This window comes from Miscanthus floridulus, chromosome 3 (assembly GCF_019320115.1).
Source record: "Miscanthus floridulus cultivar M001 chromosome 3, ASM1932011v1, whole genome shotgun sequence".
Taxonomy (NCBI): Eukaryota; Viridiplantae; Streptophyta; class Magnoliopsida; order Poales; family Poaceae; genus Miscanthus; species Miscanthus floridulus.
The window spans coordinates 137,215,138-137,237,739 of NC_089582.1; the positions used below are offsets into that span (position 1 = coordinate 137,215,138).

At 47.4% G+C, this 22,602-nt stretch overlaps 1 protein-coding gene and 2 pseudogenes across 1 annotated transcript in view; 1 reads left to right on the top strand and 2 right to left on the bottom strand.

Annotated features, from left to right (window-relative positions):
• LOC136542566 (ervatamin-C-like) overlaps positions 1–8,075 on the bottom strand; it is a 68,487-nt pseudogene extending 60,412 nt beyond the window's left edge.
• LOC136544519 (uncharacterized) overlaps positions 1–22,602 on the top strand; it is a 121,102-nt gene that overhangs the window by 63,225 nt on the left and 35,275 nt on the right. The gene's annotated exons all lie outside the window — the stretch shown is intronic.
• Positions 8,973–15,691, bottom strand: LOC136547121 (ribosome-inactivating protein-like; annotated as a pseudogene).

Sequence of the window (22,602 nt, forward strand, 5' to 3'; positions counted from 1 at the left end):
AAATGACCTCTTATGAAAATGTACCAAAAATGAAAGTTGCTTAGAATTTAATTCTCTACAACTTTGCTTTTATGACCAAAGTCCAAATCTATCTAGATTTTAAATTATAGAATCAAAGTTAAATTTTTAACTCAAAACCCTAATTTTGGGAAATTACTTTGGGAAGCAAAATTTTGAATTAATTTGAATACAAACCTTGCTCCAAAAATTGTGCTAAACAAATCTAGATGATTTACAAGCATAACCAACAGTTTCTACTCAACTAGCAAGCAAGAATCAGAGCAAAACAACTCTAATAAGTGTATGCCTTATTTACTTTTCACAACATGTTTCGTATGTTTCGAAGTAATGTTTCAGTTGTTATATGCAAGATTACGCATGTGTGATTAGGATGCTTGATGATGCACGATATGCATGATTAGCAATGCCTAAGTGCAGGCATAACACCGGGGTGTTACAATAACTTTCACCGTTTGTTCCTGTTTTTGTGTTTACCATGGCAGGAGGTGATCAGACTGGAGATAACAATTCTAAGGGTTTCAACGAGTGTGTCAGCCAAGAGCAACTACAAACTGTTGTAGAGGATGCCCAAAAAAGGATGAATGAGGCCGTCAGAAAGGCAGTCACTGACGCACTCATTGAACTCAACATTAGCAACAGCATGGAGAGATTGGACAAATGAATTTCCACGCTAACCGACAAGGTTACTGAGTTGGAAACATTGGTGGCGGTCAACAACAATGACGTCTCCAGCAGCAACACCGATGGTCTCTTGCCAGAAGACACAGTGCATGATGTTGCTAGAAACATAGATCGAGCAGCCTTTCGACAAGCAAGATTACGACGATGTCTTCACCGCAACACGACAGGTATGAGTGGTGTCCACCACCATCAATGTAATAATCACTGTGTACCCGATGATCCTTATGCTAAGATTAAGTTCACAATACCATCTTTTTTGGGTCATTACGATGCTGAGGGATATCTTGATTGGGAGATGACAGTAGAATAAAAGTTTAGTGCCCACCTTATTCCTGAGCATCATAGAGTTTGTCAAGCTACTAGTGAGTTTAAGGATTTTGCCATTATTTGGTGGAATGGGCTAGCTGCACAGGATGCTTTACCTGGTACATGGGAAGAACTTAAGGTAGCTATGCGTGATCGCTTTGTTCCTCCTTCTTATCATAGAGACTTACGTAAGAAATTAATGTGTTTAGAACAAGGAGATAAATCTGTACATGATTACTATGGTGAGCTCCAAAATGGATTGATATGCTGTAGTGTTGTGGAGAGAAACAAAGATGCCATTTGTCATTTTTATTCGGGTTTGAGGCATGAGATTCAGGACAATGTTGATTATAAAGAATTTAATACTGTCAACCAGTTGTTTCAGTTTGCTATGCTTGCAGGAAAGGAATTGCAGGGGCGTAAACAACAGAGCAAGAGCAAGGTCAGCACCACCACATACATGCCACGCTCGGCACCATCTTTGGGGCTGACCAAGCCAACCACTTTTTGGCCGCCTCCACCAGCGAGCAAGTGACCAACAGCGTCTAGAGTTTCTGCTACACCTAAGGCACCTCCCACATGACCTTCAGATTTAGGTAAAAATTCTTTGCAGATGCCTATCAAGAGTTCCTCATCCGTTGCATCGACGGGATGCACTTCGGGCATTCAGTGCCACCGCTGTCATGGCATTGGCCATGTGCAGAAGGACTGCCCAAGTCAATAGGCATATATTGCTACAGAAGATGGTTACATCAGCACCTCTGACATTAAGGATGAAGAAGACCAAGATGCAGATGAGAAGGACGGCGAAGTCCTTGGTGATGAGGCCACGGCGGCCTATAGGAGCATCATTGTACAGCGGGTGCTCAGCTCACAAGTCCAGCAACCTGAGAAGCTACAACGCCATAACTTGTTCCAAATTTTCTTCGTCATCAGCGACCGTCACGCACGTGTCATTATTGATGGAGGTAGCTGCAACAATTTGGTGAGTTCTGATTTGGTCAAGAAGCTTGGCTTGACCACACGCCCACATCCACGTCCCTACCATATTCAGTGGCTAAATGATTCAGGTAAAGCAAAGGTAACACAAACTTGCAGAGTATCATTTTCTATTGGTTCGTATGCTGATTCTGTTGATTGTGATGTGGTACCTATACAAGCTTGTTCACTCTTATTGGGTCATCCTCGGGAACATGATAATGATGCTACACACCATGGTAGAAGTAATAAATACACTTTTGTGCATAAAGGAAAGAAAATTACTTTGGTACCTTTGACCCCTGCTCAAATTATAAAAGCTGATAGAGAACGCGCTGCTAGTTTGAATGATGTCCCATCTGAAAATCAGTAAGTTGCTAATTCTATTTTCCCACCTAAAAAGGATAAGTCTACATCTATTTCTAAGGCTGAGGGGATTAAATTGAAGGGTGGTGTTATGTTTGCAACAAAATGTGACTTTGCTGAAATTTCTAATGATGATATTTGCTATGCTTTGGTATGCAAATGAGCTATGTTTTTGCTTGATGATATTGTTAGCTCGGTGCCTCCTGCTGTCACTAACCTTTTGCAGGAGTATGAGGACATTTTTCCAGGTAAGATACCCCCGGGGCTGCCACCTATGAGAGAAATAGAGCATCAAATTGATTTGATTCTAGGAGCAACCTTGCTCAACTGTGCTGCCTATCGAACCAATCCTGAGGAGACTAAGGAAATTCAGCGGCAAGTCCAAGACCTTTTGGACCGCGGGTATGTACGTGAAAGCCTTAGTCCTTGTGTCGTTCCTGTACTTTTGGTTCCTAAGAAAGATGGAACTTGGCATATGTGTGTTGATTGTAGAGCCATCAATAATATTACTATTCGGTATCGTCATCCTATTCCTAGGCTAGACGACATGCTTGATGAGTTGTGTGGTTCTATAATTTTCACTAAGATTGACTTGTGAAGTGGCTACCACCAGATTAGAATGAAACTTGGAGATAAATGGAAAACTACGTTTAAAACCAAATTCGGGTTGTATGAGTGGTTAGTTATGCCTTTTGGATTGACAAATGCACCTAGCACTTTCATGCGCTTAATGAATGAGGTTTTAAGAACTTTTATTGGTCATTTTGTGGTAGTTTACTTTGATAATATATTGATTTATAGCAAGTCTGTTGATGAACATATGGATCACTTACATGCTGTTTTTAATGCTTTACGTGATGCACATTTATTTGGTAACCTTGAGAAGTGCATCTTTTGCACGGATCGAGTTTCTTTTCTTGGCTATGTTGTAACTCCATAGGGAATTGAGGTGGACGAGATGAAAATTGAAGCCATAAAGAGCTGGCCGGTTCCCCAAACTGTCACACAGGTGAGGAGTTTTCTTAGTCTTGTAGGATTCTACCGCCGCTTCATCAAAGATTTTAGCACCATTGCTACCCCGTTGCATGAGTTGACGAAGAAATGAGTGGTGTTCCATTGGGGAAAGACACATGAGGAGTCCATTGACACTTTGAAGGACAAGCTTACATACGCACCATTGCTACAACTTCCAAACTTTGGTAAGACTTTTGAGCTAGAATGTGATGCTAGTGGAGTTGGTATTGGAGGTGTTTTGATGCAAGATGGTAAACTCATTGCTTACTTTAGTGAAAAATTGCATGGCCCTGTTCTTAATTATTCCACGTATGATAAGGAATTGTATGCACTTGTTCATTCTTTAGAGACGTGGCGTCATTATTTGTGGCCTAAAGAATTTGTTATTCATTCTGATCATGAATCGCTTAAGTATCTTCGCTCTCAAAATAATCTGAATCGTAGACATGCTAAATGGGTTGAATTTATTGAATCTTTTCCTTATATTATCAAACACAAGAAAGGGAAGGATAATGTGATTGCTGATGCTTTGTCTAGAAGATATACATTGCTGTCCCAACTTGATTGTCAAATTTTTGGTCTTCAATCAATTAAAGAACAATATGCGCTTGATCCTGATTTTAAGGATGTGTTGCTTAATTGTAGAGAGAGACGCACATAGAATAAGTTTATGATCAACGATGGGTTTTTGTTTAGAGCTAACCGCCTATGTATTCCAGTTGGTTCCGTTCGTCTTTTGTTGTTGCAGGAGGCATATGGAGGCGGATTGATGGGACATTTTGGTGCCAAGAAGACAGAGGAGGTGTTGTCCACACACTTCTTTTGGCCAAGGATGAGGCGAGATGTAGAGCGGTACGTGGCTCGGTGTGCCACATGTCAAAAAGCTAAGTCGCGGTTGAACCCACATGGTTTGTATATGTCTCTTCATGTTCCTTCTACTCCTTAGGCTGATATATCTATGGATTTTGTGTTGGGTTTGCCAAGGACTAAGAGGGGGAGGGATAGCATTTTTTTGGTGGTTGATCATTTTTCTAAGATGGCACATTTCATTCCTTGTCATAAGAGCAATGATGCTGTTCATATTGCTGACCTTTTCTTTCAAGAAATCGTTCGCTTGCATGGTATGCCTTTTACTATTGTTTCAGATTGCGACGCAAAATTCTTGAATCATTTTTGGCATACGTTGTGGAATAAATTGGGGACCAAGCTGCTGTTTTCTACAACATGTCATCCCCAAACTGATGGGCAAACTGAGGTTGTGAATCGAACATTGTCCACCATGTTGAGAGCAATTTTGAAGCGCAATTTGAAGATGTGGGAAGAGTATTTGCCGCATGTGGAGTTTGCATATAACAGGGCGGAACATTCCACCACCAAGGTAAGTCCTTTTTAGGTAGTGTATGGTTTTAACTCCCATGCTCCTATTGATCTTTTGCCTTTGCCTACCACTGAGAGAATACATAGTGATGCTAGAGAGCGTGCTGATTTTATTCGTAAGTTGCACGAAACAACTAAAGCAAATATTGAAAGAATGAATGAAAAGTATAGAATTGCTGGTAGTAAAGGTAGAAAAGAGATTAAACTTGAACCGGGTGATTTAGTTTGGTTACATTTGAGAAAAGATAAATTTCCTGAGCTGCGTAAGTCTAAATTAATGCCAAGAGCAGCTGGTCCTTACAAGATAATTGAGAAAATAAATGATAATGCCTACAAACTTGAGTTGCCACCCGAGTTCGGGGAAAGTCCCACCTTTAACATTGCAGATTTGAAACCTTATTTGGGAGAAGAAGATGAGCTTGAGTTGAGGACGACTCCATTTCAAGAGGGGGAGGATAATGAGGACATCACTCCTTCGGATGTACCCGCTGATCCTCCAACCGTCATGCAAGATCCAATGACCCGGGCTCGAATGCGTCAACTCAATTTAGAGGTGAGTTCGTTCTTAAGTGATTATTTTTATACTTTTAAGAATAGACTACTACCTAATGATGTTATCTTGCTTAGGAATATTGAAGAGGGTCATGAAAGACTTAGAAGACATGGTGGAGGCGAAGATGACCAGCAAGGACGTCCAACAGGAACCGGAGGCCCCATCCAACATGATTTCGAGTCTGCCTCGGCCTCCAAGACCAGTCTGCCTTAAACTGGTCACCCAGGACGCATCCGGACTCCGTTTTCAACGATCCACATATGGATGGAAAGCTAATTTGATAAGGAAGCCAATCCAAGTGGTCTCACATCAAAAGATCTTCAGAATCAACAGGAAACGTCAAAACAAGTTAGTGTCTAGAATCTGCCAGGGTGCTACGACACCGTCTTTTGGTCCGTTGGACCGTGTATCGTGTTTGGGCCCATTAGGGGGCGCGTCCAGGGTAGGCGACGACCCTAAGACCTTTATAATCATACGTCGCTGCCATCATTAGGTTTTGAGTTTTGCTTAGATTATTCTGTCAAGAACAGTTTCGCCGTTCATTGGTTTGTGAGACCCCATCTTTGAGAGATTAATCATTCATCTGCAATTTGGTTGTGTTCTTTCTTGTTCTTGCTTATGTTCTTTGTTGCGCAGGCAGGGATTAGCCATCTTGGCGAGGTCAACCTGGTCCGAGACTCGGTTGATAACCAGAGGAGCTGTGGTGCTAAGATTGCAGGGTTCGATCTTTTGATCTGAAGCCGGATCAGTGTGTCAATCTCTGCCACAACGATAGTTACCACAACCTGACAGAAGATCGGGATCCCCGTTCCCATTAGAAGGTCTCTGATCCTAGAGGATCTCGTTGACCTGACAGTGCGCCGCTTTAAACATGGCGGTGACCTTGGCGACCTCTGGTGTCTGCGGGAGCCGGGCGAGCTCGTTGGCGTCCACTGCCAGATTGACGCTTGGATTTTGTAGACGTCGTGGCCGTCAACACGGACAAACTCATCGTCAAGGTTGCGTTGGAGTGGCCTTCCTTGTGAGTCAAGCTGCTGCTCGGCCATCGCAAGGGCGGACTCGTTTGCTCGGCGCTGCGCACGGTTGACGTTTCGGTTCTCACGAGCGGCGCGTTCCTCCTCAGTTTCGCCGTTCCGAGGGGGGCTATCGACGCTGACGTTGAAGATTGCGCGGCCATGGAAAGGAGGGAGAGGAAGTAGTTCGGTGGTGGTCTCGGCGACAGTCTCCATAGAGCCCTAGGACTCGTAGTCTGGATTCTCCTCCAAGATGGTTTGGAGGGATACCCTGGGGCGTCGGCTGACGTGTAGCATGTTGACGGTCGGCGGAGGCTGGTTGGCGATCTAGTCGACGAGAGGATGGATATCTCCAACCTGGTTGGCGAATTTGCCCCTTAGGGCATCTTGGTAAGCGGCGGCGATGTTGGTGAACCCGAAGGGTAGGGCCGTAACCCCCAGAGTTTCCCGAGCAGCCTCCGATAGATCTAGATCGGAGGGTGGTCGGCGCAGAACCAGAGTGTCCAGAGTCGATTCAGCGATGGAGAGGCAATCGGCGAGCTTCTGACCAACCTGATCGATGGATGCGATCAGATCGTCGTTGTTGATCTGCCTTCTCTAGTAGCGAGGAAGCGGGAGGCGAGTTGTCGATGAAGGTGACCTAGGAGGCAGTTCCGAGATCGGATCTGCAGTCGCAGGTGTTGGGGTGATCGGCGCAGAATCGATCTGCACCGGCTCGATGAGCTCTCCGGCTCTGTCAGCGTTGATGATCCATGAGATCGATCCGACCATGAAGATCTGGCCGGGCTAAGGGAGGGACGAAGAGCCTGCGAAATGTACCATCTTGTTCGATATAGAAACAGCACGCACTCCCCTACCTAGCGCGCCAACTATCGACAGAATATCATCGACAGTCCTCCGAGGGGTATCCCACGAAGGTAGATTGATCGGCAGAGAGACGTGTAATCAAGAACAAGAAGGCAACAGAGACACACGAGTTAGATAGGTTCAGGCCATCAGTATGACATAATACCCTACTCCTGTGGTCTGTTGGATTGTATTGGCTATCGTATGATATTGCGTGAGTTTGGAGGGGGTCCTGCCCGCCTTATATAGTCCGGGGGACAGAGTTACAAGTCGGTTAGATCTGAGAGATAACCGAAAAGTAATAACAGATTACAAGAATCATGGGATCATACGTATCCTAACATATCTCGTAGTATCTTCAGGATATCTTTCCAGTGTCTTGCGGGAGGCGCCGAGCAGAGTCGTGCCCCGCAAGGCTTTGTCTTGTGGGCTGGGCCGCCCCTAGGGGCACAACCCTTGTGGTCTGCCGTGGGTATCTGGGGTCGTACCCCCACAGCTGGCGGGAAGGAAACCAGGAGCCAAACGTACAAAGAAGCCCAATAGTCGACTAAACATACCCTGTGTGGCCCAGATATGAAGGCAGCCCATCGTGGCCCCCTTTTGTAAGCAAACACCGGAGCCGTGAAGGACTAGAACGGGGGACTAGAAACCTGACCGTGCCCAAGGGCCACGGCAATGACGGCGTTCGGCGATCTCGTTGATCGGCCGACGACAACCGAGTTTTCACCCAAATACACTATCATACTATAGTTGATCTATCATAGTCCGGCTACCGAGAGCCCGCCGCGCCGGTTCGTGGCCTCGATGTACTCCACGTTTCGGCGGTACACCTCGAACCGGCGCTGGTGCTCCGCAGCGGTCGCGTAGGTCCGGTTGTGCGCGGCGCGCCAAGCGTGGAACCGATTCGTCATCATGAGCATTTCGCTGCGCGGCGCTGGCCAGCAGGAAGCTGGTGCACAGGAGGGCGAGGGCTAGACAACGTGAGGCGGCACCCATGATGAACACGTACAATACAGTCGATCGATGTGGCCCGATGCTCCAGCTGGTATCTCTGGCCGTGAAAGTTGCTTGCTTGGAGTCTGGAGAGCAGCCAAAGTTGTGGGCTTAATAACGGGCGTGGCCAGGCGATCGATCACGACGCGCATCCTAGCGTCGCGTCGATCGTCAGAGACTAGGATCACGGCGTCGGGGGTACGTGTTCGCTTTGCTGCTCCGGCCGGTCGACGAGAAATGGCCGCAGCATCTTAAGGAGCAACGCAAGCAGCATGGTGCCAGTACACGTCCTTCCAGATGATGATGCAATGCAATTTTTTGCATCTCTGCTAGCTTTACAGTTCACACCGACGACGTACCTCCCGGATGAGAGACCGTCTGTTAATTAGGTTCAGTGGTCCGATTTTAGTTAAGGATAAGACGCACGAGAAGTTCATGGCAGCCACAGTTTTAGTTGTGCTGTTAAGAGTTAGTGCAACCATATAGTAGTGGCAGTGTGGCGCTGTATATAGTGAAGCGTGCGTTACGTCGTTGCCTGCACTCTGAACTCTTGGTTAGAGCATGTCCAGCAATACGCTAATCCCCTAAACCAGCCTCCTACTTATCTAAGTAGGGGCTCCTATGTTTTTTTAGGCCTTGGTTTCTAGCTGTCATTTTTAACACACCCTAAATCTCGGCCCATATTCTTTTTTGTCCTCTCTAATTTCAACATACTGACCCTGCATTTTCATCATTTCACCTTACAATTCAATTTCAAATGCATAGATTTCAACCGCAATAAATTTATCAAATTTAAGCACGACAAATACAAATTGTATCTCAAATTTAAACCACCACATCATGGGGAGCATGCTGGATTTTATTTAGATATTTCTTATTAGAGGCCTACAAGGAACACCACGTACGCGGGGTGTATTTATTTGTATAGAAACATAGTAGTAGCACCCACGGTATGCATATATAGGAGTACAACACGGCAAGTCATGATGTGTCGATCATCAGACCTCGCTGTTCTCATATGTAGCACTAGTAGTAGCAGTAGGTTGATACTTAACGAGCGCAACGATCCTCGCAGCATCGTTGTTATTGTTGATGCCAAGCTTCTGCATGTCGGGGATCACAGCGTTCTGGTTTTTAGCCCAGTCGAAGGCAGCTTTCGAGATCCTGTCCCATTTCTGCACCTGCTTCCCCTGCATCTGGCTTAAGGTCACCCCTGGCTGGTTGTTGAACCCCGCTTCTACCGTGCGGGACACAGTGATGAACCGGATCCCCTCGCACACCATGACCACCAGCTTCGCCAGTTTGCTCTTCGTGTCAGCTTGGGGGTCAACCACCGCTGCCAGATCAGCATCCTGCAGCATCAGCAGCTCCTCCTCCTCCTCCTCCTCCTCCTCCTCTAATGTCATCGTCGTCTTCTTCGCCAGGTCGTTGACGGCTCTGGTCATTTCGGCACGGCCCAAGGTGATGATCTCCAGACCCTTATTGCCGATGAGGTCCTGGTACCGGCCACCTCGGGTTGTCGTCGAGGAGGTGGGTGTCGCCGTTCTTGCCGAACTCCCACCACACACCGGCCGGGGTCCTGAAGCCGACGAGGTAGAGGTTGTCCATGCGTATGGCGAGCGTGATGGAGCTGGTTTTGGTTTTGAGCTCGATGTGGAACCAGAGATCGGGGACCTTCTTCTCCGGTGGCAGCACAGGCTGGAGTATGCCTTTATGGTCGGTGCAGTATTTGATCACTTCTTTCCGGGCCCAGGCAATGAAGGAGCCGTAAGTGTTGTTAGCGACCTGTACTATACTTAGTTAGCACGTTCCTTGGCTCTCCTTGAGTCTAGCTATTGTTAGTTATCCGACTGCCTTGATGTACATGTATAAGAGGCGTAAGCCCTGATCAATACAACTTGAGTTGTCTGCATTGTTCTCTTCAGTTCTTACATGGTATCAGCCGTTCCACGATCCTAACTCTCCGCTGCCTCATCCTAACACCCCGACGCCGCCATGAGTTCATCCTCGTCCTCATCGTCGTCGGCCTTCCGACAACTCCGACGCCGAGTCGGGCCTTCCCCACACACTCCGCGTCCAAACCGAGCCTGCTACGCCGGCCGTCGTCCACGGCATCAACATCCTCAACCGAGTGCCCATCGTCCTCGACTTCAACGACGCGAACTACGTCGCCTAGGCAGCGCTCCTTCTCCGCCATCTTTGGCCAGTTCGGACTCCGCGACCACGTCGACGGCTCCACCGCCAAGGGCGACAGCGACTTGGTGCAGAATGACTGCGCCATCGTCTCTGTGGTTCTACAACCGCATCTCCCCCGAGCTTCTCTCCATGGTCTCGGAGGACACCGACACCGCTTACTCCATCTGGCGCGGCGTCCGCAACCTCTTCCGCGACAACAAGGATACTCGCGCCGTCTACCTCGGCGCCGAGTTCCGCAACTTCTACCAAGGTGATCTCAACATCCTCGACTACTGCTCCCGCATGAAGGTCATGGCCGATCGCCTCGCCGGTCTCGGTGCCCCGGTGAACGACAAAGATCTCATCTACAACATCGTCCGTGGCCTCAACCCTCGTCTCCACCACGCGATCCCCCACATCACCCTTCGCCGCCGTCATCCGTCGTTCCTCAAGATGCGGTCCATGCTGCAGCTCGAGGAACATCGCATCAACGAGTCGGAGAAATTGCAGGCAGCGGCGGCGCTTGTCGCTCACGCCGCGCACGCCGGCACGTCATCTTCCACGGCGCCCACCGCGACACCATCGGCCACTCATCTTCAGTCCACGGCGGCCTTCATCGCCAACGCCGCGCCCGGTGTCCCCACGTCGCACGGCGCTCCGGCCAAACCGCCAGCGACAACTACCACCACGACCGCACCATCCAACGGCGGACGTCCTCAATCGAGCTCCTTCTCCAACAAAAAGAAGAAGAAGAAGAAGAAGGGCTCCTCATCAAACACGGCGCCACCACTAGGCTTATGGCCCTCACTGAACCCCTGGACGGGTACGGTGCAGGCTTGGCCATTCGCACCTTCGCCCACGCCCGGCGTTCTCAGGCACGAGCCCTTCCTCCGCGGCTCCACAGGCACATGTCGCCGGCGCGTCTTCCCAGCTGGACCCACAGCTGCTCGCCACACTGAACAACATCTCGCTCCAACAGCCCCAGTCCTGCCGGTGATTGGTTCCTCGACACTAGGCGCCTCGTCTCATATGTCGCAAGGCTCCGGTAACATCTCTTCTCTCCTTCCACACTCTTCCTCCACCCGAATCATTGTTGGTAATGGCACCTCCTTACCCATTACACACACTGGTTCATCCTCCATCCCTACTCACTCATATCCGCTCTCCTTGCACAATGTTCTTGTCTCTCCATCTCTAATTAAAAACCTTATTTCAGTTCGTGCTCTAACTCGTGACAATCCTATTACAATTGAATTTGACAATTGTGGTTTCTCTATCAAGGATCGCGACACCAAGGCGGTACTTCTCCACAGTGATAGCGTCGGTGATCTCTACCCCCTACACCCGACGCAATCATCCACCTCCACGCACTGCCTCGCCACCGTTTCAGCAGATCTTTGGCATCAGCGGCTCGGTCATCCCGGCAAGGAGTCATTCCGTCGCCTTCTTCAATCTTTTGCATTCACTTGTAATAAAGATTTGTCACACACCTGTCATGCTTGCCGTGTTGGCAAACCTGTGCGTTTACCGTTTGTTCCCTCTCAGCACAAAACTACTGAAGCCTTTGAATTAATTCATTGTGACGTTTGGACGTCACCTGTTTCCAGTTTCACTGGCTATCGCTATTATCTTGTGCTCCTGGATGACTTCACGCATTTTGTCTGGACATTTCCTTTGCGCAGCAAATCTGAAGTCGCCACAAAGATCATGTCATTCCATGCTTACGTCCGCACACAGTTCGCCCATCCCATTCGCGCGTTCCAGACCGACAATGGTCGTGAGTTTGATAACTCGGTTCTGCGCAAATTCTACTTCGACAATGGCATTCTCCTACGTCTCTCTTGCCCATACACTTCCCAACAAATGGGAAAGCTGAGCGCAATCCTACGCACTCTGAACGACGGCAGTTCGAGTCCTACTCTTTCATGCAGCGATGCCACCAATATTCTGGGTCGAGGCGTTACAGACATCCACCTTTCTTCTGAACCACAAACCCTGCAAGCCTCAGCTCCATGGCCACTCCTTTCTCTCTGCTCTTCAACACCGACCCTGACTATGCATCCCTTCGCGTCTTCGGGTGTCTATGCTACCCAAACACTGAATCCACCAGCCCTAACAAGCTTTCACCACGTTCAGTGGCTTGTGTTTTCATTGGTTATTCGCAGGATCATCATGGCTATCGATGCTACAACCTGACGACGCGGAAAGTTCTGACATCGCGCCACGTCCACTTCGACTGAGGCCGTTTTCCCCTACCGCGTCAGGGCCTGCGACTGTCGTCCCCAACAACCTGCGCCTACAATCCGTGGCGCCCGGATCTTTCTGATGACGTGGTCCCGCCGCCGCCGATCCCGGATCCACCGTCTCCGCGATCACCGCGTGCCCATCCAGAACCAGGAAGCCACCTGCGGATCTCCAGCAGGCCCTCGACTTCGTCAGCAGCCACGACTGCCAACGAACACACGACACGGATCTCGCTCCCCGCCGTTCACGCCCGCATCGACATCTGCAGCTCCAGATGCGACTACTAGTCGCGGACATCCCTGCCTCGCACCCGATGGTGACCAGGGCACGCACGGGGATAATCAAGCCGAACCCACGCTACGCCTGGCACTGCAACTACGACGACTACTACTGCCACGCCTACATCGCCAATCTCACCGATCCCACGAACAGTCAATCAGGCTCTCCAAGACCCCAAATGGCGACTAGGCTATGCAGTCCGAGTTCGACGCCCTACTCGCCAACAACACGTGGGAGCTCGTTCCTCGACCTCCTGGTGCACATGTCGTAAGCGGCAAATGGATCTTCTGCCACAAGTTCAACGAAGACGGCAGCTTCAATCGGTACAAGGCACGATGGGTGGTTCGCGGGTTCACCCTAGCGCGCAGGAGTTGATTACGGCGAGACATACTGTCCCGTTGTGAAACCGGCGACAGGTCCGCACGGTGCTCACGCTGGCTGCTCAACGCCGCTGGCCTGTCCATCAGCTCGACAGTCAACAACGCCTTCCTTCATGGCGTACTCGACGAACAGGTCTATGCTCAGGCAGCCCGCAGGCTTCGTCGACTCTTCGGACTCCGACATCGGTGTGCCGCCTCTCCAAGAGCCTCTATGGCTTGAAACAGGCGCCCAGGGCGTGGTACATGTGACTCGCCACTGTTCCTCAGCTCGATGGGGTTCAAGCCCACTCGATCTGATAGCTCACTCTTCGTTCTTCGATGCGGCAAGGAATCGGTGTATCTTCTTCTCTACGTCGATGACATCGTGCTCACGGCATCGTCTAACGACATCCTACGCCACATCATCAGCACCATCAACGCAGAGTTCGCCCTCAAGGACATGGGCCTGGTCCACTACTTCCTCGGCATCTAGGTTCAGTGCAACGGCACCGGCTTCTTCCTCCAACAGCAGCAGTACGCCATCGACCTTCTTGAACGAGCTGGTATGACTGAATGCCACCCCTGCGACACTCCGATCAACACCACCAGAAAACTCTCCAGCGACTCCGGCTCGCCCCTGAACACAGCAGATGCCTTGGACTACCGTAGTCTGGTCGGCGCTCTTCAATATCTAACGATGACACGGCCATACTTGCAGTATGCTGTGCAGCAAGCCTGTCTCTTCATGCACACACCAACAACGGCGCATCAAGCTCTCATGAAGCGAATACTTCGCTATGTCCATGGCACCACAGCTCTTGGTCTCCATCTGCGCGGCTCCAACCAGAATGATCTTGTCGCCTACTCCGATGTGGATTGGGCCGGGTGCCCGGATACAAGACGCTCCACTTCGGGCTTCTGTGTGTTCATGGGTGACGCCATGATCTCAGTGGTCATCCAAAAGACAGACGACTGGTGTCTCGTTCAAGCACCAAGGCTGAATACCGAGGCATCGCCAACGCCGTAGCCTGAGTGCACTTGGCTCCTGACAACTGCTAGGCGAACTGGACAGTCCCCTCACTGAAGGCAACTATCATCTTCTGCGACAATGTCTCCTGCCTGCTACATGAGCTCCAATCCAGTACACCACAAACGCACAAAACACATTGAGCTTGATGTGCACTTCGTCCGCGAGAAGGTCGCAGTTGGACAATGCAAAGTTCTACATGTACCCACAGCGCAGCAGTACGCCGACGTCATGACCAAAGGTCTACCGACGGCAACATTCAAGGAGTTCCGAAATAGTTTGTGCGTCGCCAGCAACGACTGCTCATACTGCGGGGGGGTGTTAGCGACCTGTACTATACTTAGTTAGCACTGTTCCTTGGCTCTCCTTGAGTCTAGCTATTGTTAGTTATCCGACTGCCGTGATGTACATGTATAAGAGGCGTAAGCCCTGATCAATACAACTTGAGTTGTCTGCATTGTTCTCTTCAGTTCTTACAAGTGTAGTTCATGTCATCCACGTTGAAGGTTTCAGTGAACCTTGGTACTATTCTTTTCTTTGTTTGCGTAATAAGATCACTGAACTCTGGGTTTGGCTCGGCCATTGTCTTCTCTTTTGTATCAACAGCTAAAAGGATGGATGGGTTGTTGGCATTGTGAATTGGGATGATGTACTTGCAGATATATATAGTGGGAGAGTTGGGGCATGTAGCCATGTAGGTATTCTATATCTATGTATCTATATCCATATCATTTCTCACTAATAGTCATGTCATTTCACTAACTTCCAAACTTTTAATGAAAGCAAACCATCCATATCATCTTCCACTCACTTTCCACATCATCTCCCACTAATAGACATGTCACTAACTTTCAACCTCTTAATGAAAGCTTTTCACGTCATCTTCACTAAACAAAATTACTAACTTTCAGCCTTTTTATAAAAGCAAGCCATCCACATCATCTCCCACTAACTATCCACGTCATCTCCCACTGATAACCATGTTATCCCACTAACTTCCAACCTCTTAACGAAAACAATCCATCCACATCATCTCTCACACTATCCCACCATCTTCCTCTGATAGTCATGTCATCTCACTAATTTCCAACCTTTAATAAAAGCTATTCACATCATCTCCACTAAGCGTAATTACTACTTTCAATATATAAGAAACAAGAAGCATACCTCGCGTGTTGTTGTGAGAATTGTGGATTAGTGGATTTCATGGCATGTTGACATGGACAACGAAATGCTTGTGTGTCTTGTTAATGTGGACATTACAATTACACGTGCTAGTGGATTTTAAGTGCATGTGATAGTGCATTGCTGAGATGGACAGCTTGTATGTTGAGATACATAGCTAGTGAGATTTAGAATTATAAGAGATATAGATATAGATATAGTTAGATATAGATATAGATGGCATCCATATAATGCTATTTATTTTGCCATTCCATCAACTTATAATTCAATCGAATTCTACTCCCTCCGTCGTAAAAAGGATGCAATTCTAAAATAGTACTATGTTAAAGTATGTGAAGATTGACCAAGTTTATATAAAAAAATACTAACATTTATCATACTAAGTAGTCACCATTAGATTCGTCATCAAACATATTTTGATAATATACTTATTTACCATCATAAACATGAATATTTGAACTATGTATTTGGTCAAGCTCTAGGCACTTTAATCGAGAGTATGCCTGGATTTGCATTATTTTTGGGATGGGGTATTATTAGCCTTTTTAATTGAATTTTTCGTTGACTTGCCCAATTCTGATAAGACACTATGCCAGAACAGGCAATTAGTGCCCGTGCATCACTGTCGGTTGTGCTGGAGTCGCAGCTATTGCTTTTCATTGCCTGTTTGTAAGCCTAGAATCTAGAAAATTCCGGAGAAAATTTTCACCCAACAATGAAAGCACCTATCACGTCAGTTCAAACTACCACATGGCAGTGGCGTATCATTGCCGAGTCAAGCCACAAACTAGCAGTGATAAGTGTCATATCACTATCGGCTCAGGCTATGACCCAACAGTGATATATCATTGCCATGTTTTATATTAACCCAACAGTTTTCTGTACCGTTGGATCCATCTAATTAACCATCAATTGATTGATTTTCCACCATTGGATCCAACTACCGCCATTGCTTCTGGTTATAAAACAGTGTCTAGACCCCTCCATATGGATAGAAGAGGTCCCCCTGCATGTGTCGACGCTTGTAGTCCCACAAATTGGTTCATCATTTTTGTATAGTCTCAAAATATGCTCTATGTGAAAGAAAGCTGCCCATATATACCGTTTGTTTGTAGTCAAGATGGTGCACCAGAGGTACTAGAAGAATGTTTGTGAAGATGGAGCCACGGTGAAGCCAGAGCGTGCTGGTAGCAATATAATGGTATAGGACGTCCCGGTTGGTTGTTATTCGGTGTTGAGCGAGCGTCATTGGCTCACCACTGCCAGAGGCATAGGTTCATCACAACTCACAACCAAAGTGGCTCTCCACCCCTCTGGCATGTTCCTGCACGTTCGAGACCCACTAGGGTGCTAGAAAAATGTTTATGAGATGGTTATATTATAATGTGTTTGTGAACTTTGATGCTAAAATTTGATCTAGTTGGAAAAAGGTTGTACCCCTTTTCTGAAAAGGTTTTTGTTATCGTATATGCAAATTATTCTAATTTCTTTGTTATCATATGTTTTATGTACCATAAATTAATCTTTCTGAGTTCACATATGTTGTTGTTGAAGAGTGTTATTAGAATTATTCACTTTTTTTATAGGTTCTAATAACATGTTTTCATCATTATTACAGAAAAGGTTTTTTTTTCTAGTGGTAGGCTTTGCATCTTTGTTGGTGGTTTCATGAGCCGCCGGTATGAAAGGCCAATGAAAATGATAACATTGCATTATCGTCAGCTTGAGAGCCGCGTATGTAAATCCATTTACGTTGGCAGTAGGCCATAAACATCCACATGTAAACCTAAGATAATCGCATGTGTAAACATTCTACACAGGAGGTGTTTCAGGTAGTAACGGCACCATTGTCCGTATCACTTAGTAGTACGGAGCACGCGGCTAATTTAATGTTCATCCAAATCTGTACGAGCTGTGCGTCTGTGCCTGCAGAAGATCTCGCTGCAATACCCTGATTACTAAAACTGGCTACTCTACGAAGGCGACTTTGCCGACCCAAAGGCGATTGTAAAACCGGCTACACTCCTACTCTACGAAGGCGACTCCACCTTAATCAATCCTGAGTAAAATAAAGTGGAGTGGAGTGTACGTAGGTATGAACCAAACACCCTTAGAACTTGGCACATTATTGGCTTCACCATACAAACGCAGTGCTTGTCGACTGCCATAGCTCAACAGCATCTGATCTAGCGCTGTGCGTGACTTGTCAGCTGGGGAAGCCGTCTCGCTCGCAATCGGTGCGATTGATTGCAGTCTTTTAGGTAGCCGATGGTGTGACGCCACGGGAGTGTCTGGCAGTATTATGACCCTGTGACCTCTCGTGCGACGACGTTGATGGATGATTAATAAACTAATCAGTGGCAACCTTTTCAAGCACAGTGTATTGCTGAATCATGGGCGGACCGGCGCACGATCCTGCACGCTGCTCGGTCGTCTGGTCATCGTCGCCGCGGACCGGACTGAAATTTTTGCATTTTTTTCCTTTTTGAAAACATTTTTTACAAAAAGACATGCCAAAACGTTTGCTGAAAATAGACCATTTTTAGATGTCTTAGAACATGACGCCAAGGTATGAGGGTCGGCGTCGACTGACACGACGCCAAGGTCTTGCTACGTCACGGACGACCCTGGTCGACGGCGACACGGTGGCGCATGGGGTCCGACACGTCGGCGTTGCGTCAGCCAACGCCACTGGCCCAACCTCGGCGCGGTGAGACTACACGCCGAGCTATTGGCACCATCCGGCGCGCGGCCCAGGCGGCCCAACAACGCTTCATGGCCCAATAGCTCGGCGCAGGGTCACTTAACGCCGAGCCACCAGACTCGGCGTGGCCCGACTCAACGCCGAGGTCTAGACTCTTAAAGCCGCGCCGTGGCCCCCTTCTTCTTCCTCCCTCCATTCTGAAAAGCACCGGCTCTGCTCTCTGTTCGTCTCCCCCACGCCCCCACGAAACCCTAACCCCCAAATGTGACCCTAGGTGCCCGGATCTCGTCTCCCGAAGCTTCCTCGATGTAATGGTCCCTCCTCTCCTCCAATCTATCCGCGTAGATGTGCTTACATTGTCCCTAATCATGTGGAATCATGGGTGTATTGTGTTTTGATATATGTGTATTTGTATTTGTAAAATGTATGGCTTAGGTTGATTGAGTGCATTGTTGTTTAACTATTTTATGTGCTGAACATGTTAGGTTAGTTTGGTTTCTAGTTATTTTGGTCATTAGGGTTCTTTGTTTATTGTAGGTGTTATTAGGGTTAGTTATTTGTTGGTCATTAGGGTTAGTATGTGTTTTAGTTATTTGTTGGTCATTAGATTTTATTTTTTTATGACTAGAAATGATTATGTTGTTGGGGTTGAAAAAATGAAATGATATATTTTAGTTTCTATTTATTGGATTGAAACTCGCATGATATATTGATATGTGACACTACTTGTTGTGTGATGGCTATAGATGGATAAATTAGTGAGGTTGCATCATGGAGGCCGTATTGTTAGGACAAGAGATGATAGTTTGGAATTTCTGGACATGTGTGAGGAGTTGTTGATTTTTTTCTGAAACACCATCTTTGACCCAGTTAGTGGAGCGAGTGAAGGTTAAGTTAGGCTGAAATGAAGGAGATGTGCATGTTCAGTTTGAAGGTGTCATAGATGTTGGGTCGTCGAAGGGTCCTCGGATCAAGCGGTTGCTCAAAATTACAAGCGAGTTTGAATGGAATGATTACAAGGCAGTTGTATTGGCCTTAGAAGTGCGATATTTGGATTTAGTAGTAAGTAAGGAGTCTGGCTTAGGAAATGATAACTTCGAAGCATGCCCATCTTCCCCCGCTCACATAGGTTATGGTCCTTTGTCTGAAGAAGAAATACTTGTCACACAACTAGGCTACGGTGGTGGTGAAGTGTTTGGATCGCTCGAGCATGATGGAGGTTGGTTTGAGGGCGGTCAAGATGAGGAGGAGAATGCGGTTGCCGATGGTGAGGGCAATCATGATAGTGATGAAGAGGATGATGATTATGTAATTGGTGATGTAGAAGAAGGTTTGGACGACGCTAGCGGAGACTTTTCTATTAAGGATGAGCTTAGCGATGAAGATGATCTTAGTGGTGAAGAAGACTTTGGTGATGCTAGGGCTACGAACCGTTTTGACATAGAGATAGCTGGAGATGATGAATCCTTCATAGAGGAGATAGTCGAAGACTCTGATGACGATCGCCCTGTTGGTCGTCTCAATTTTAGGGAAATAGAGATATTATCTAGGGTCTTTCCTTGGAGAGAGATCCACTAGTTGGTGATTTCAAGGACCTTAGCCATGGTCACAGGGCAGTAGCTGATGGTGGGCCAAGTGATACAACAGTGCCTAATGTTAGCGGTTGCCTCATCATACAGAAGGGCATATTGTTTGCTACCATGGATGAGTTGAAAACATGGTTGCAAGAGTACTCCATTGTACACAATCGACCTTTTAGGGTCATCAATTCATTCAAGGAGAAGAGGTACACTGTTGCTTGTGAAGAACAACAGTGTGGTTGGAGAGTATGTGCTAGGAAGACGAAGGCAGGCAAATGGAAGATTACCTCAATGAAGCAACCACATGTTTGTGGCACTGCTGAGGCAGAAGAGAACCATCTGCAGTTCAATTCTAGGTTCATTGCAAGGCAGTTATGGCCTATGGTGAAGCATATGCCAACCATTACGGTGTCCACGTTGGTTGAGATCATCTTCCAACGGTACAATTACTATGTCAAGTATGGAAAAGCATGGAGGGGCAAAGCAGCGTGCACTGGAAATAATATTTGGAAATTGGGAAGAAGCTTATGAGCGCCTCCCTGTAATGTTGAACGCAATGAGGGCTGTAAATCCTGGGATGCACTTCGAGTATTAACCTAAAGAGGGTGAAACAAGGAATGGTAGCCAGGTATTTGGAAGGGCCTTTTGGGCATTCGGGCAGAGCATCGAAGCATTCAAGCATTGTAGGCCCGTCGTCTCAATTGACAGGACCTTTCTTATAGGAAAATTTGAAGGCACAATGCTTGTTTGTATTGGGATAGATGTAGAAGACCAGCTTGTGCCATTGGCCTTTGCGATTGTTCGGAAGGAGGACACGGATAGTTGGTGTTGGTTTCTCAGGCTAGTAAGACAAGTGGTAATTGGTCTAGGACATGATGTTTGTGTGATATCCGATAGGCATGCTGGCATTCTGAATGCCGTAGAACAAGAGATTCCTAGTTACGGCCAAATACATCACCGGTGGTGCACCAGACACCTTGCTCAGAATCTTATAAGGCGTGATCACACAAAGAACAACTTCAAATTATTTGAGGAGGTTTGCAGGCAGCAAGAGGTTCAATTATTCAAAGACTAGCTAGATGCCCTGAAGTTAGCCACAAATGTTGATGGCAGGCAATTCTTGAGCGAGTTGATGGCGTCGAAGGATAAGTGATCACTTGCATATGACACTGGAGGTTGGAGATGGGGCTTCATGACTAGTAACATGGCAGAGATGTTCAATAGCCTTCTAAGAGGTTGTCGTGGTCTGCTTATGACTGCTATTGCCTCATTCACCTTCTACAAGTTGAATGTTTGGTTCGTTTCGAGGAAGAAGCATGCGAGGTCTCTATGGACAGCAGGCAAAGCTTGGCCACTTTTAGCATCTCAGGAACTAGCTTTCTCAAAGAAAAAGTCTAAACGACAGAAGGGTTCATGTTTCGATCTGATCAACCATGGATATGAGATTCTAGAGGGTGGTGGAACTAACATTGGTGGCGAAGACCGGGGTGCTCGAAAACATAAAGTTGTGATCAATGAGAACAAGTGTACGTGTGGAAAACCGACCATATACCATAGGCCTTGCTCCCACATGATTACAGCCTATCGCCTTAGACATGTTGACGCTGAGGTCCCTCCCCGTATGGCCGTGGAGTTCTCTTTGAGGAACCTAATGAGCACCTAGAATCCTCAGTTTGAGCCATTTCTTGACGAGAGTCATTGGCCTACTTATGATGGCCCCAAGTATGTGGCTGATCTTGGTTTACTCTGGAAGAGTAGAGGACCTAAGCGGCGGAAGCGGTTCCGGATGGACATGGACCGAGCCACGAAAGGTAGATCAACCATGAGTAAGGTTGGGACACATTTTGTAGAGGACACCCAAAAGAGCCATTGCTCTGGTTGTCATAAGACGGGCCACAATAAGAGAAAATATCCTGAACTACTTAGACAACAGGTATCCACCAAGCTAGCTACTTTAATTGCTTTGTGTAATAGTGCATTGGTTTACTTTTGATTTTTTTATTGTTATGTTACTTCGTACCACATATACATGCTTTAACTTATACTAATGCTTTGGCATTCCTTATGTTGCAGGATGGATCGGTTCCCCCTTCTTGATCCAAGGTTCGATGAGCACCACCGGGCTCAGAGGATCGATAACGGAGAGGTATATTCAATAATTCGTATGAAATAGTGCATTGTTCATCTTTTGCTCTATAGTCCATGCTCTTTATAAAGTGACATGAACTAATACTTTTTCATGCTTGTCTTTTTTTTGCAAGTTTTGAATGTGCTGAGGCCAATGACACATGAGGCCTCTATGACCATGGTCTACGACGAGAGGTACACGCCCCTCCTGAAGCTAGCAAACCTTGCTACCGTTGCTCGTGTTTGTCGTCGAGGCACACCACCTTTTAACCCAGCGGCGCTGACGACATTGATAGATCGGTGGTGTCCGAAGACACACAGTTTTCACCTACCGTGCAGGGAGATGATGGTCACTCTCGAGGATGTTGCCATGATCCTTGGAGTCAAAATCCGAGGATTCCTAGTGATAGGAGACACGGAGTCTGAAGGATGGCAGCAGCGAATTGAGCACTTCTTGGGACGTCCCCTAGCGGCAGTTAAGGCTGGCAAGAAATGGTGCAGCAGTGGGGTGTCCCTGAGGTGGCTTCATCAGCAGTTTCAGGAGTGCCCACCCAACGTAGACGCCCAGACCGTGACATACTACTATCGAGCCTATGTCCTGCACATGTTTGGTACGGTTCTCTTCCCTGACGGCACTGGAGACACGGCGTCCTAGATGTACATCCCATGCCTTTGGAACTGGGAGGATGCCGGCAATAGGAGTTGGGGCTTGGCTATACTTGCCTTCCTGTACTGTCAGCTTTGTGAGGCTTGCCGCCGTCCTAGAGGCACGCA